A 14,527-nucleotide genomic window follows, 5' to 3' on the forward strand; every position below is an offset into this window, starting at 1 on the left:
CCCAGAAAATCCAGAATAGTCTCCCATTTCAAAATTCTTAATCATACCACTTAAGTCCCTTTTGCCATAGAGTAGTCCCCACCTTATTCTCAAGGGAAATAAGACCCCCAGTGGATGCCTGAAACCAAGGATAATAATGAATCCTATATACACTCTGTTTTTTCCTATACATACATACTTATAATAAAATTTAATTTATAAATTAGGCAGAGTAATAGATTATCAACAATAACTAATAACAAAACAGAACAATTTTAACAATATGCTAACATCAGTACTCTTGTACACTGGGGACATTATTAAGTAAAATAAGGGTTACTTGACCACAAGCACTGCAATACCTTGACAGTAGATCTGATGATGGAGACAGCTACTAAGTGACTAATGGGCTTGAAGTGTCTACAGCATGGGTTTCACTAAACAAATGGATGACTCACACTCAGGTGGAACAGAGTAGGACAGTGTGGCTTTCACCACGCTAATCAGAACAGCATTTAAACTTACAAATTGTTTCTTTCTGGACTTTTTCATTTAATATTTCCAGACCTGTGATTGACCATGGGTAACTGAAACTGTGGAAAGTAAAACTTCAGATGAGGGAGGATTACTGTATAAGTAACATATTAACAGGTTCTGAGAGTTATAAAGTAGAAATCTTTGGGGGAGAGGGACACTCAGTTTACCCCATAAAGGAAGACAGAGTTGAGCTAAGAACAAGGAAGTACAGAACAGAAATGGAAATCAGAAGAAACTAGGCTGGGTCAAAAACTTGTTGAAATGCCTAGGCACATCTGAGAGTGAGTATTATTGTCTCCCAAATATACTCCATAATACAATATATGTAGTTGTTAGAATTTAGTGAGCTTTCTACATAGAGGTGAGTAAATGAAGGCTAGTGAAGCAATACATCTAAGCTTACTTTTACAAGACAGCTGACTGGAGCTGTCACTTTAAAAGGAACAAATCCAGAGACAGGACCTAAAAAAATCAAGCTAGGTCAAGCACAAACTCTCTATCCAAAGCTAGGGCAAAAGCAGTGCATTCAACAGGCATAGACACAACCCTCCCACCACTGGCATTCATATTGCTGCTCATTAACTGGTTTCAAATTTATCTTAGGCCATTGTAGAAGATTTTGCTCCCAAATAATTACCTTAAAAGCTTTAAGTATCTCCTCAGGGAAGAACCCTACAGCCAGCTGTCTCAGCACTATAAAATAAAATAATCAGGAGAAGTAAGAACCACTGATGGCTCATAAAAGCTTTGAGTTACCTGAATTCTCAAGGCCATGCCATTTATAAGGTCTAAAAAGCTTAGCAGTCTATTGCTATGAAATGTAAGTGTGAAAAAGAACATCATCAGTGTCTGAGACAGAGGAACTTAAGTTCAGGGCCCAGGCATATGACACAAGGAAAGGATCCCTCTTCATCTCACACTCTATTACCACAGGTACCTAACTTATCTCTTTGCCTTCAGTCTTGCCTCACTGAATTCATCTGTCTCAACGCCAAGGTTATCTTTCTGAAATGCACATCTGCTCAGCTTGCTTTCCATCTTAACCTCTGACAATCCTCATAATATGTAATAAAGCACATACTGTTTAGTTTAACATATGAAGTTCTAAAAGTGAGGCTTTTATCTACCTTTATAATTTTATCCCCTACTTCTCCTTTCCATGTGTTAAACAAACACTTTTGCCAAAATGGATGTCTACTTAAGACACTTCTCACTTTTATCTGTCGTTCCATATGCTACTCCTTTGGCCTGAACAAAGGACCTATTCGTTCAACGGCCATCCAATTCAAATGCCAATCACTCAGCAAAGCCTTCTGAAAGTACTTCAGTAAAGTTTTAAGTTTGTTCCACGCTGTGCTCCCATTGCTAACATACAGGCATAGAGAAAAGGTTCTCTGTATATTATAAACTTGAACCCAAGCTATGCTAATATTACTTTCCAAGGTGTTCCCATCAGGTCAGAGCACAGCAGGGGCTTCTAGGGAAGTTGTTCTTAGTATGTGACACCCATCAGAATCAACTACAAAACTGTACAAGAAAAAAAAAATTCCAAAGACTTGCCCCAGAATTAAAATTTATGGCTGTAGACCTAGAAGGCTTGCAGGTTTTTAATAGGCTTCACAGTTGGTTTTGATGAAGAAGAGGGAATGAAGATCCTCAACCAGGCTGATGTTACAATATCACTGGTAACTGGGAATGTGAACTCAGACCCACAAAAGAAAGTCTAAGCTGGGGCCGGGCACAGTGGCTCATGCCTGTAATCCCAGCACTTTGGGAGGCTGAGGTGGGGAGATCATTTGAGGTCAGGAGCTAGAGACCAGCCTGGACAACATGGTGAAACTCTTTGTCTCTATTAAGAATAGAAAAATTAGCCAGGTGTGGTGGTACATGCCTGTAATCCCAGGTACACGGAAGGCTGAGGCAGGGGAATCTCTTGAACCCAGTGAGCCAAGATTGCCTCACTGCACTCCAGCATGGGCAACAGAGTGAGACTCTGCCTCCAAAAAAAAAAAAAAGAAAGAAAGATATAAGCTAGAGCTAAGCAGACATTCTGGGCCATAGCTGTGCAGGTTGGAACCCAGGGCGGCAGAGGGCGGTAGTCAAGAAGCCAAGGTAAAAGTTCTATTTGGATCAAGAGAACATCAGAATTGGAGGAAAGCTATGACTCAGTGAGGAATCTGTTATACTGGGTCTGTCTTAGACACACTAAAAAACAAGACAAATTGTAGAACTCACCAAATGGAGGTTTCCCAAACAGCAATATTGCATCACCAAGAAACTTGTCCGAAGAGCGTGTTGGGCCCCATCTCAAACCTAATGAATGAGTCTTCGTTATAAAGAGATCCCAGGTGATTCAAAGTCCACATTAGTGTCTGAGCAGCACCTAAGCCTAGTTCTGGATGATGCCAATGCTGCTGGTCTCTGGGCTGCACTATGAGGAGCAAGAATCTTGACCAACAACTGAGCCAGGTAAAAGAAATTCAAGTATTACCACCGTGAGAAACCCTGTCTCTACTAAAAGAATACAAACATTAGCCAGGTGTGGTGGTGCACACCTGTAATCCCAGGTACACAGGAGGCTGGGGCAGGGGAATCTCTTGAACCCAGAAGGCAGAGGTTGCAGTAAGCCAAGATTGCCTCACTATACTCCAGCCTAGGCAACAGAGCCAACCATGTTATTTTTGTTAATATTATAAGTGCTCAGCAGGTGTTGAAAAAAATAATTCATAGTCAATTTAAAAAAATTTTTTTTTGAGACGGAGTCTTGCTCTGTTTTCTAGAATACAGTGGCACAACAGACTCACTGCAGCCTCCGCTTCCCAGGTTCAAGCGATTTTCCTACCTCAGCCTCCTGAATGACTGGGACTACAGGTCTGCACCACCATGCCTGGCTAATTTTTATACTTTTAGTAGAGTTGGTGTTTCACCACTTTGGCCAGGCTGGTCTCAAACTCCTGGCCTCAAGTGAAACACACATCTGATAAGCTTGCTTTCCATTTTCATGTCAGCCTCTCAAAGTGCTGGGATTATAGGTGTGAGCCATCACACCCAGCTGATTAATCAATTATTGATTGATTGATATGTCAATTGACTTTTAGTGAGGAAAAGAGCTCCAAAATTCTAGTCGTATAAATGATTTCAATCTGACTCATATAATCTATAATAAAAAAAGATGGCTGAAATCTTAGTAATTAGCAGACAGTTCATGCATAAGACTTCTTAGAATACTAATATGCAAATGTCTCTTAAGTTATGGGTAGAGAACTCTCTAAAGCATTATGATTGCTAACCTTTTTGGAGTGGTAATACCAAATTGATTTTATGAGACTTCAAAATGCTCTTATTCTCCCCCAAATACCTAAGAAGAATAATTTTTTTACCCTCATGGCTTATTTTTTATTTAATTAAATTTAAATTGATTTGCTTGAGAATATTTTGACATTTTAGCATTATAGAGTGTTACAAATGGATGGCAATCCCTGCTATAATAAATAACACAGGTTCAAAGAAATACGTTTAGTTTTATGTTAAATAAAACTCCCTTGTTTTTATCTAGTGCTGTATAATCTTCAAAAATCTTTACTCCTACCTGTAACAACTCCATGGTTGTTTTGTGGCAAAAGCAGGAATAGAACTCAGGTTTCTTAATTCTCAACCATTTCTTTCTTTCTTTTTTTTTTGAAAAGAAGAACTTTACTGAACTACCATCAGCACCACCACCACCAGCTGATTGGATTGCCACATGTTATCCATACATGGATGCTAGCCTGGATCCAAACCCAAGTCAAAGCCAGGTCACCTCCTCAGCTGCCTAGTATCCTAATTCTGCTCCAATCAAGCATCATTTCCAGAAAATATGTTCTAAATATCACACAGGCAATAGCTTTCTCAACATTTATGAAAAAGTTTTTTATTTTCTTGAAGTAACTTTTAAGTTCTAGAAATTAGAAGTCAAATTTGGAGATGTGACACAATTTTTAATTTAGAATTGTTCAAATGTATGGTAAAATGTTAACTTTTAGAAATTTGACCCTTCATTGTTTACTAAACATTACATTTGCTTATTAGGCTTCTCAACTTTCTTGTAGAAAATGCTCTAACCTATAAGAGGCAGCTTTTACAAAGTATTATTATGTATTCCAATGTTGGATACCAGTTTTTATTAAGCATTCTAACTCCTGGATTTTGAAAATGAGCAAAAATCTTAGACTGATGAATGATAAAGCAGTGAGATTTTATTAGTAAATATTAATATTTAAGTTCTCAAAAATACCCTATACGATTTACCAAGCAGCATATTCTTCTTTTAAAAAATCACTTAAAGATTTCAAGTTACTTATTAAACTTCAGAAATGATACTGTGACATGTTTCCTGAAACCTAATATATATTTTTAAAGTACTGCTAATGGGCTGGTAATCCATTAAAGTTACATAATTATGACAGAACAACCTTAGCATCATTAAGGAAAAACTGACAACTCCAAACTGACAAGTGTAAGAAATTCCAAAGTTGTGCTGACAATTTGGATCTACTTCCTTTCATGCCCAGATTTACTTAATATCTCATTTGATTTTCAAACCTTCCTTCAGAAGCAATTGGAACAAAACCATGAGCAAGCTCAATCTCCATTTGGGCATGTAACCCTTTTACAAACACAATTACAGCCAAACACTATTGTAACCTGATTTGCATTTGCACTAACTAAGTTACAAAGCACATTGAGGATGCCTGCTATGCATACTACAGACTTGTTAGGAGGATATATTGCAGGGCTTCTGTGAACACTAATTAAAAAGGTTTTATCTTTCCCCTCTGGTCCACTGAAATTGTTCAAATGCCTTGCCTGCTACAACTTTGTTCAAAAACAGTTTTCAAACATGTGATCAGAGCTAGGCAACTATTTCAGGTGGCATGATTCTGTTTCCACGGTGGACAAGGCCCTAGAGACAAAGTTTCAGTCTAAACTTTGAGCTTCCTTTCCTTTGTTATTTTGTGTTGCAACCTTAGCATTATCCAACTGTGGACTTTTATCTGTGAATATCTAAATCCTGTCTTGTGGAAAACTAATTACTGAACCACTGAGAGCTTCATAATGTCCTGCATTTAAGTCCTGAGCATCATACATAATGCATAGGCAGCAGTCTCTGCACTCTGATTACAGAACACTGTCATTAAGTGAGCAAATTAAAGATGTGAATAATTCACTGGCTGAGCTTATTGTCAGTGCTGCATTGTGAAATTAGAATTTCTAATAAGTACTGCAATTTTTTTAACCCAATTAACACAGAGAACATCTTGAGACTGATTAGTACAATAAAAATTATTACCTTATTCTTTTGCTTCACAACAGCCAAATTAAATACTGTACTTAATTATGCAGCATTCATTCCTTCTCTGCTAAAAAAAAGAAAACCCTATCATTTTAATAAGAGTTTTAATATTTGTATGTGAGCTAAAAATACAGCACATGCATCTGTAGCTCACTGTCTTTTTGCAAAGTTTTTTTAAGAGTCTGAACATCAGTATTATCACCCTTGGTGGATTATGATCACACTAGTTTATTCTTAAACCAAATATTTTTCCTAAAAAACAAACGACATACACAGAATTGACAAAGTAACTAACCTCTCCAAATTGACTTGAATCTATTATACCTCTGCTTTTTCTTGGCTTTTTAGATACACATTAACACAGATTTGTTCCCACTATACTGTTGGTGGTTGAAGCTGAAACATATATTTAAGAAAATTAATTGATTAGGAAAAAGGCAAGTATCTGAAACAGTGGGTCTTACCTCAGATGCTCATTTAGCACACAGGGATCTGTCTGACTCCTGCCAGGCAAGTGGGAAAGTCCAGTTTATGCTCGGCATGATGATCCTACGCAGAGAGTGTCTGCTGCCATGTTAAATAAAGAAAATGATCATTTAAACCGGGGCTTTTGTCTCCCAATATTTCCTCCTGCTGCCCCTTTCGCATCAAAGCTCAGAAAGGCAGGCACATCTGGCGGCAGTCCCTGCCCCTGACCGCAGCTGCCTCTGGAGAGCTCCCCCCTTCCTTTCCAGCTTCTCTGCAACCCTTGCTGGACAACTTCAGCCCCCTAAAATGGGGGAAAGAAACGATGACATTGCAGGCAGAATATGAGATTGTTCAGCCTCTGCAGCCACCTCCTTCCTGTCTAGATATTTTATGGGAAGGGAACGAGAAGGGGGAAACAGCGAAGGTGCTCTGAAAATCAGTCAGACACAATGCAATAGGGAGATGGAGAGGAGGGAAAGGAGAATGAGAAAGAGAGAGAGTGTGTGTGTGTGTAAGGGGGGTGGCTGTCAGTGCAGATAAATCTGCATATGGAAATTAGGGTTATCCTGGGTACAGTTTTATTTAACTATGATCTACTGTTTTTTTAATTAGACCAAATTTTAGCGAAGGAAAGAAAGAGAGTCTTGAAACCAGAGAGCAACTTCTAATTCAATAGACAAAAATTTCAGAGCAACTGCAAATAGCAGATCCAAAAGTTGTAGAAAAAAGAAAAGGAACAAAAAAAGGACATTTCTCCCCTTGTTTTCTTTAATAAACAAAGAGAAAGACTCCATCCTCACCACCAAAAATTAATAAATTAAATAAAAGGAAATTAGGATGAGAATGGCAAGGAATTTAAAGAAAGGAAAAATATCTTTCACGATCTGCATAAAATTTCCTCTTAAATGCTACAACAATCAAGATAAAGGAATTTTCAAAAGAATTTATGTATATTATATATATATACACTATATATGTTATATATATAATACATATACACACAATTGGCATTATATGTGGAAACTAGTAACAATACATTCTGACATGTTAATATTAGAGATGTACCATATTTTTCCCTTCCTTAGAGAATTCCTATTTTGCAGCTCTAACCCATGGCAACATACTATGATCACATACCATAAACATTTGAGGAAGTCACGATACCAGCCAACTATGCCTTATGGGATGCTGAGAGTAAAACAATGAGGCAGAATGACTAAAAGACTCCTGGAGGTTGGCTAGTGTGTCCAGCAATGAGTACTCTATCAGAGCTGCTGCCAAGATAGTGATCTGACTGGAAGGAATTGTGAATTAATTCTGTAAGCTGTGAGTGGTAAATTTGATGACATAGACCAATGTTAATTCACTTGTCAAACACTTATTGAACACCTATCACATTGCAAACATTGTACTAGAAGCAGACATAAGATGAACACTGCATGGTTCCTGCTCTCAATAATCCAGAGTTCAATGGGAAAAATAAATTAAAAATGAAGTTATATTGGCCAGGCACAGTGGCTTACACCTGTAATCCCAGTGCTTTGGGAGGCCAAGGTGGGTGAATCACGAGGTCAGGAGATCAAGACCATCCCAGCTAACACGGTGAAACCCCATCTCTACTAAAAATACAAAAAAATTAGCCAGGCATGGTGGCATGTGCCTGTAGTCCCACCTACTCGGGAGGCTGAGGCAGAAGAATCCCTTGAACCCAGGAGGAGGAGGTTGCAGTGAGCCAAGATCATGCCACTACACTCCAGCCTGGGTGACAGAGCAAGACTCATCTCAACAACAACAACAACAACAACAAGTGGTATTGCATGTCTATAAACAAAGGAAGTAGTTGGGATAGTCTTGACTCAAGCATTATAGGCACATGTCAGTACCCTTGAAACTTTCCATCCACATGCACAGCTGGGTCCTTCTGACCAGCTCAAACACCTTAAGAAAGTTACTTTGTCCCTTTGAACCCTAGTTTCTTCAGCTGTAAAGTGACAATAATACTTGCTTTTTAAGGCTGGTAAGAAATAATGAAAGTGAAACATTACCTATGTCTGTTTTGTGATAATTGCTCAATAAAACTGGGAATTACAAATCAGTTCTCAGTTAAAATGGCACCTCCTCTGGCAAACCTCCTCTGAAACCTTCAGCCATATCTGCTGACAGGTTCAGAGGCTTCTTCTGGAATGCTCTCACTGCTCTCCATTATATTATCTTAATGTGATTTTCAACAGGTCTATCTCTGTAGCAGTGGTTCTCAACTTGGGGCCATTTTGCTCTCCAGGAGACATTTGACAAAGTCTGGAGACATTATTGACTAATGGAGGAAGGTTGCTATTGGCATGTAATAAGCAGAGGCCAAAGATGCTGCTAAACACCCTACAGATTTTGGCTTCTAATAAAATGAACTTGGGAGTCCTTAGACGAAAGGCTGACTCTAAGACTGGAGCAGAAAATATACAAAACGGGCTTGGAGCATCTTGTAGTGCTAGAAAAAAAGAAATGCTCAGAAAACGAAATAAAACCCACATTGTTAGGGGTATGCCAAAGGGACACAGGAACCATCGGAAAGACCTCCTGATGTCTAAAGTTAGAACTATTTAAACAACAAAATGAACAACATTATATTGGCTTACAACTCAAAGTATAATATAAATATCCATGAGTCTATACTAATATAAATAAATTACTGAAAAATAACCAATCAGAGGAGAAGAAACAAATCTTCCTTGCCAAATAATTCCAAATGATTTATATAAATAACCTCCCTCAAGGAAAGGGAGCATAATTCTCCATTCCTTAGTGTGAGCTGATTACTAACTTCCACAGTAGAAGGTGGGAGGGGAGTTGCATGGGGGGAATAACTTTACAGAGGAAACCTGGCAAACATTACCTCAGCCAGGTGATCAGAAGTTACATGGATAAGTCATGTTGATACTACATGTGGCCTAAACTCAATCTAATCATGAGGAAAACATCAGACAAATTCCAATAGAGGGGTATTTGATAAAACATCTGACCAGGACTTCTCAGAACTGCCAAGGAGCCAGGTGTGGTGCTTCATGCCTGTAATCCCAGCACTTTGGGAGGCTGAGACAGAAGGATCACTTGAGCCCAGGAGTTCAAGACTGACCTGGGCAACATGGCAAAACTGTGTCTCTATGAAAAACATACAAGTTAGTGAGGTGTGGTTGTTCATGCCTGCTATCTTAGGTACTTGGGAGGCTGAGATGGGAAAATCACTTGAGACCAGGAGGTCTAGGCTTCAGTAAGCAGTGATCACAGTACTGCACTCCAGCCTGGTGAGAGAGCAAGACTCTGTCTCTTAAAGAAAACAAAACCTGTCAAGGCCATCAAAAACAAAGTGTGAGAAATTATAGCCAAAAGAAGTCTAAGGAGATATGAACACCAAATGTAATGCATGGGACCCTTGAACAGAAAAAGGACTTTAGGTAAAAACTAAGGAAATCTGAATAAAGCATAGAATATGTTACTAATAATATACCAATTGATTGGTATTTTAATTGTAACAAATGTATCATATTAATGTAAGATGTTAATAATAAAGGAAACTGGGTGTAGGGTATATGTGAACTGCACTATGTTTGCAATATTTTTATAAATCTAAAACTATTCTAAAAATAAAGTGTATTTGATAAAAAGAGTCAGTAGTGCAAAAGTTAAAAACCTCTGCTCTATACTATACTATAAGCTTCTTAAAGGCAGAGAGAGTCTTTGTGGTTTTATTGTATATGTGTATAGGTTCACTTTGGTCATTAGTCCTCAAGATGACCCTACAATGAACCATGCCTCTCAGAATTCATAGTCTTGTGTATTCCCCTCCACTTGAATCTGGCTTGGTCCTGTGTGACTTGCTTTTGACTAGCAGAGCGCAGCAGAAGTGACACTGCGTGACTCCTAAGCCAAGGTAAGAAGTCTTGTAGTTTCTACCTAGGTCTCGTTCTGGGAAAGCCAGCCATCATGTAAGAAGTGTGAACACATTGAAATCTCCATACTATTAAAAAGCCAAGCTACCACATGGAGAACACTATGGAGAGAAGAGAGAGAGAGAGAGGCAAAGAGAGAGAGAGAGAAATCCAGCCAGTCCTCAGCTATTGTTCCATCCATTGTATTCCGCCTAAACATGTGAGTGAAGAAATCACATTTGACATCCAGCACAGTGAAGCCAACAGATGACTTTAGCCCCCTGCTTTCTTTGCCTGCAATACTATGACAGAAACAAACAAGAACCATTCAGAGGAGCCCAATTTACCCACCAGACCATAATAAATCATAGTAAATGGTTGGTTTAAGACACTATGTTGAGAGGTGGTTTGTTATGGAGTAACATAACTAGAAAATTCAGTGCCTTTTACTTACTGGGTATTACCCCAAAACAACAAAGGGGCTTCTGTCCTGTAGGGAAAAATTAATGGTGGAATTTCTTATAACATTTTAGATCATTGCCATTAAAAAAATTCTACAAGTTGGTAAATTCAGTAAGATAATGGTTTTTGTAGTTGGGTATAATATAGGTAAAAAAAAGACATGTGCCTAATACATAACACAGTGAGCCTGAGTGGCAGTGGAGGGAGGGAAGAGTAGGTGGAAAGAAACAGGTTAGCTCTGGGTTATTTTGGCTGTATATTTTAAAATATGTATTTTCTACTTTAATATATTCACAATGATTTTCAGGTTAATTGAATGCCAGGCACCAGTCTTTAGACCCTTTACATAGTATCAGCCTCACAAAAATTGGATGAAGTGAATACTACTTTAACAGTTAAGAAAACTGTGTCTCAGTGTGACTAAATTACTTGTCCATCCAACTAGTCCATGTACGTGATCAAGACTTGAACCTTGGCCATCTGACTCCAGAGCCCAGTTTCTTAGCACAGTATAATAGAAAAGATAAACATAAATAAAATAATCATACAAAAATGTGTCTAATTACAAACTGTGATAAGCAAACAGATGCCTGACCTAGTCTGGGAGATTGGAAAGGCTGTTGAGGGGTAGAGTTCGAGGGAGACACCTGGAGTAATAGGACCAGACACTGGGTTGATAACTGGCCCATGAACCAGAAAAGGACAGAGGTGAGAATGAGTGTATGATTGGCTACTGGTCAAGTGTGTTTCTGACAACTGAGATTTGTAAGGCCCCCAGAGATGACTTTTCTGGGAGTTACCAGTTTGGTGAAGATGGAGTGTCACAGTCTAGAGGAGTCAGTGAAGAGCCACTAGGGGAGAAGAAAAGAGAACTTAGTTATGCTTCCTTTTATTTAGAAAAAAATCTTCAGAAATTGTCCAAGCTGGTGATCTCCACTTACCCTCCTCCTATTCCTTCTTGACACACTCCCTCAAGCTTATGTCCCTATCATTCCTTGAAAATGCTTAGCCACCAATGACCTTTGTATTGCCAAATCTTTGGTCAATGTTCAGTCATCATTTTTTCAAGCTATCAGCAATATTTGACAGAGCTGATCATTCCTTCTTGAAGCAATTTCTACAATCAGTTGACTGATGGATTGATTTAGAGACAGGGTTTCACTCTGTCACCCAGGTTGGAGTGCAGTGGTGTGATCATAGCTCACTGCAGTCTCAATCTCCTGGGTTCAAGGGATCCCCCCACTTCAGCCTACTGAGTAGCTGGCATTGTAGGTGTGTACGACTGTGCCCATATATTTTTTAAATTTCTCGTAGAGATGGGGTCTCACTTTGTTGCCCAGGCTCTTTTCAAACTCCCGGCTTGAAGAGATTCTCCCACCTTAGCCTCCCAAAGTGTTAAAATTACAGGCATGAAACACCATGCCCAGCCTAGTTTCTATGTTTGGCTTTCCACACACAATGCTCTCTTGATTCACCTCCTACTCCACTGACAAGTTCACTCTTTTTTTTTCTTGGAAATAGGGTCTTGCTCTGTGGCCCAGGTGCAGTAGCATGATCATAGACCACTGAGGTGTCATCCTTCAGGCTCGAACAATCCTCCCAACTCAGCCTCTTAAGTAGCTGGGACTACAGGCACACATCACCACACGCAGCTAATTTCCACCCCCCACCCCCACCTTTTTTTTGGAGAAACGAAGTCTCACCATGTTGCACAGGCTGGTCTCAAGATCCTGGGCTCAAGCAATCCTCCCTCCTCAGCCTCCCAAAGTGTTGGGATTACAGATGTGTGCCACCATGCAAGGCCAACTTTTTTTTCTTTATTGGCACCTTCTCTCATTTCTGAGCTCCAGATGATGAAATACTCCAATACTTAGCCCTTGAACTGATTCTCTTCTCCATCCATGCTCTCTCCTTACATGATCTCAAACAGTATCATGTCTTCAAATACCATCAATGTGCTAATAATTCCCAATTGTATATCTCTATCTAGAGCTGACTTATTTTTTATTCTTTATTTTATTTTATTTTTTTGAGACGGAGTCTTGCTCTATCTCCAGGCTGGAGCTCAGTGGCACAATCTCAGCTCACTGCAACCTCCACCTCCCGGGTTCAAGCGATTCTTCTGCCTCAGTCTCCCGAGTAGCTGAGACTAAGGTGCATGCCAACTACGCCCAGCTAATTTTTGTATTTTTAGTAAAGATGGGGTTTCATCACGTTGGCCAGGATAGTCTCGATCTCTTGACCTAGTGATCCACCCACCTCAGCCTCCCAAGGTGCTGGAATTACAGGCGTGAGCCACTGTGCCTGGCCAAGACCTGACTTCTACCCTGAACTGAAGACTGTATCCAGTTGCCTGTTGAATGTATCTATTTAGATAGATATGAGTGCAGATTCTGGAGCTAGGCTCCCTAGAATTTAGATCCTAATTTTGCAGTTGGGCAAGGGATATGTGACTTCCCTTTGCCTCAGTTTCCTCAATCAAAATGGCTCAATATTATTACTGTATCTCAGACAATTGCTTAAACAAGCTAATAGATTTAAAGCATGTCTTATAACCGTGTCTGGTCTTCAGACATGTGGCATGTTGTTAGATAGAGATAGGCATCCAAAAACAGAGCTATTGCTTCTTCTCACCAATCCCACACACAAATTGTGACTTTTCATGTCAGTAAATGGTCTCTCCAGACACCCAGCCGTTTAAGCCAAAAACTTACTCATGAAAAAAAAAATGTAACTCCTCTCTCACACAGCTCACAATTGTCCCATCAGCAAATCCTGTCAGCATCACCTTGAATACATCTGCACTATATTTCACATTTATGCTTTGGTTAAACTACTAAATTTTCTCACCTAGAGTATTCCAAGAGCCTACTAATTGGTCACCCCACATGCAGACTCACCCCATAGGGTCTATTCTTCCCATTGCAGTAAGAGTGATTTACTAGGAATTTAGTTGTTTCACTCCTCTGCCCAAACATTTCTAACATTTCCTAATGTGCTCAGAGTAAACGCCAGAGTGCTTATGGCCAGGATGATCTGGCCCTCTTCATGACATGTCCACTCCTGGTCCCATCACTTACCACTCTCACCCTTTCATACTTCACACAGGAAATTGTGCTCTGGCTCCAAGACGCCACCCATGGTCTGCAGAGATCAGCTAGGCTTGCTCCCAAACTTTCGTCAGTTCTCAGCTTAAATGCCACCTTATCAGCAAGGCTTCCATGGGCCTTCTTATACAAAGTAGCATACCTGCCAAGGTATTCTTTAACCCCCACTTTATTTTTAAAAATAGCACCCAATACCCCTATTTTGTATTTGTTTGTTTTGCCTCCTTGCCCCTAGACCATAAACTCCATGTGAGTAAGGCCTTGTTTTATTCACTACTCCATCTCCAGCACTTACAACTATACTTGGGATGTAGTAGCTGATCAAAATATATTTGTTGAATGAATGCATATAGATAATTTTTTCTGAGTAAATTATTGATATGGTTTGGATTTGTGTCCCTGCCCAAACCTCATGTAGAACTGTAATCCTTAGTGTAGTCCCTGCCCAGATCTCATGGAGAATTGTAATCTGGTGGGAGGCGATTGGATCATGCAGGCAGATTTCCCCTTTGCTGTTCTCGTGATAGTAAGTGAATTATCATGAGATCTGATTATTTATTTTTATTTATTTTTTTTTAGACAGAGCCTTGCTCTGTAGCCCAAACTGGAATACAGTGACATAATCTCGGCTCACTGTGACCTCTGCCTCCTGGGTTCAAGCGATTCTCCTGCCTCAGCCAACCAAGTAGCTGGGATTACAGGCATGTGCCATCAGGCCT

General features: G+C 39.6%; 1 long non-coding RNA gene across 1 annotated transcript in view; it reads right to left on the reverse strand.

Annotated features, from left to right (window-relative positions):
* The window catches only part of LOC105711437 (uncharacterized), a 236,420-nt gene extending 230,011 nt beyond the window's left edge, over positions 1–6,409 (reverse strand). The window contains exons 1-2 of the long non-coding RNA XR_010336558.1: positions 6,313–6,409; positions 2,752–2,829 (exon numbers count right to left, since the gene is read on the reverse strand). This is a non-coding gene — a long non-coding RNA (uncharacterized LOC105711437). The remainder of the gene's footprint in view (positions 1–2,751; positions 2,830–6,312) is intronic.
* Between the last annotated feature and the right edge of the window lie 8,118 nt (positions 6,410–14,527).

This window comes from Aotus nancymaae, unplaced genomic scaffold (genome assembly GCF_030222135.1).
Source record: "Aotus nancymaae isolate 86718 unplaced genomic scaffold, 86718_ANA_hifiasm-v0.15.2.pri h1tg000040l, whole genome shotgun sequence".
Taxonomy (NCBI): Eukaryota; Metazoa; Chordata; class Mammalia; order Primates; family Aotidae; genus Aotus; species Aotus nancymaae.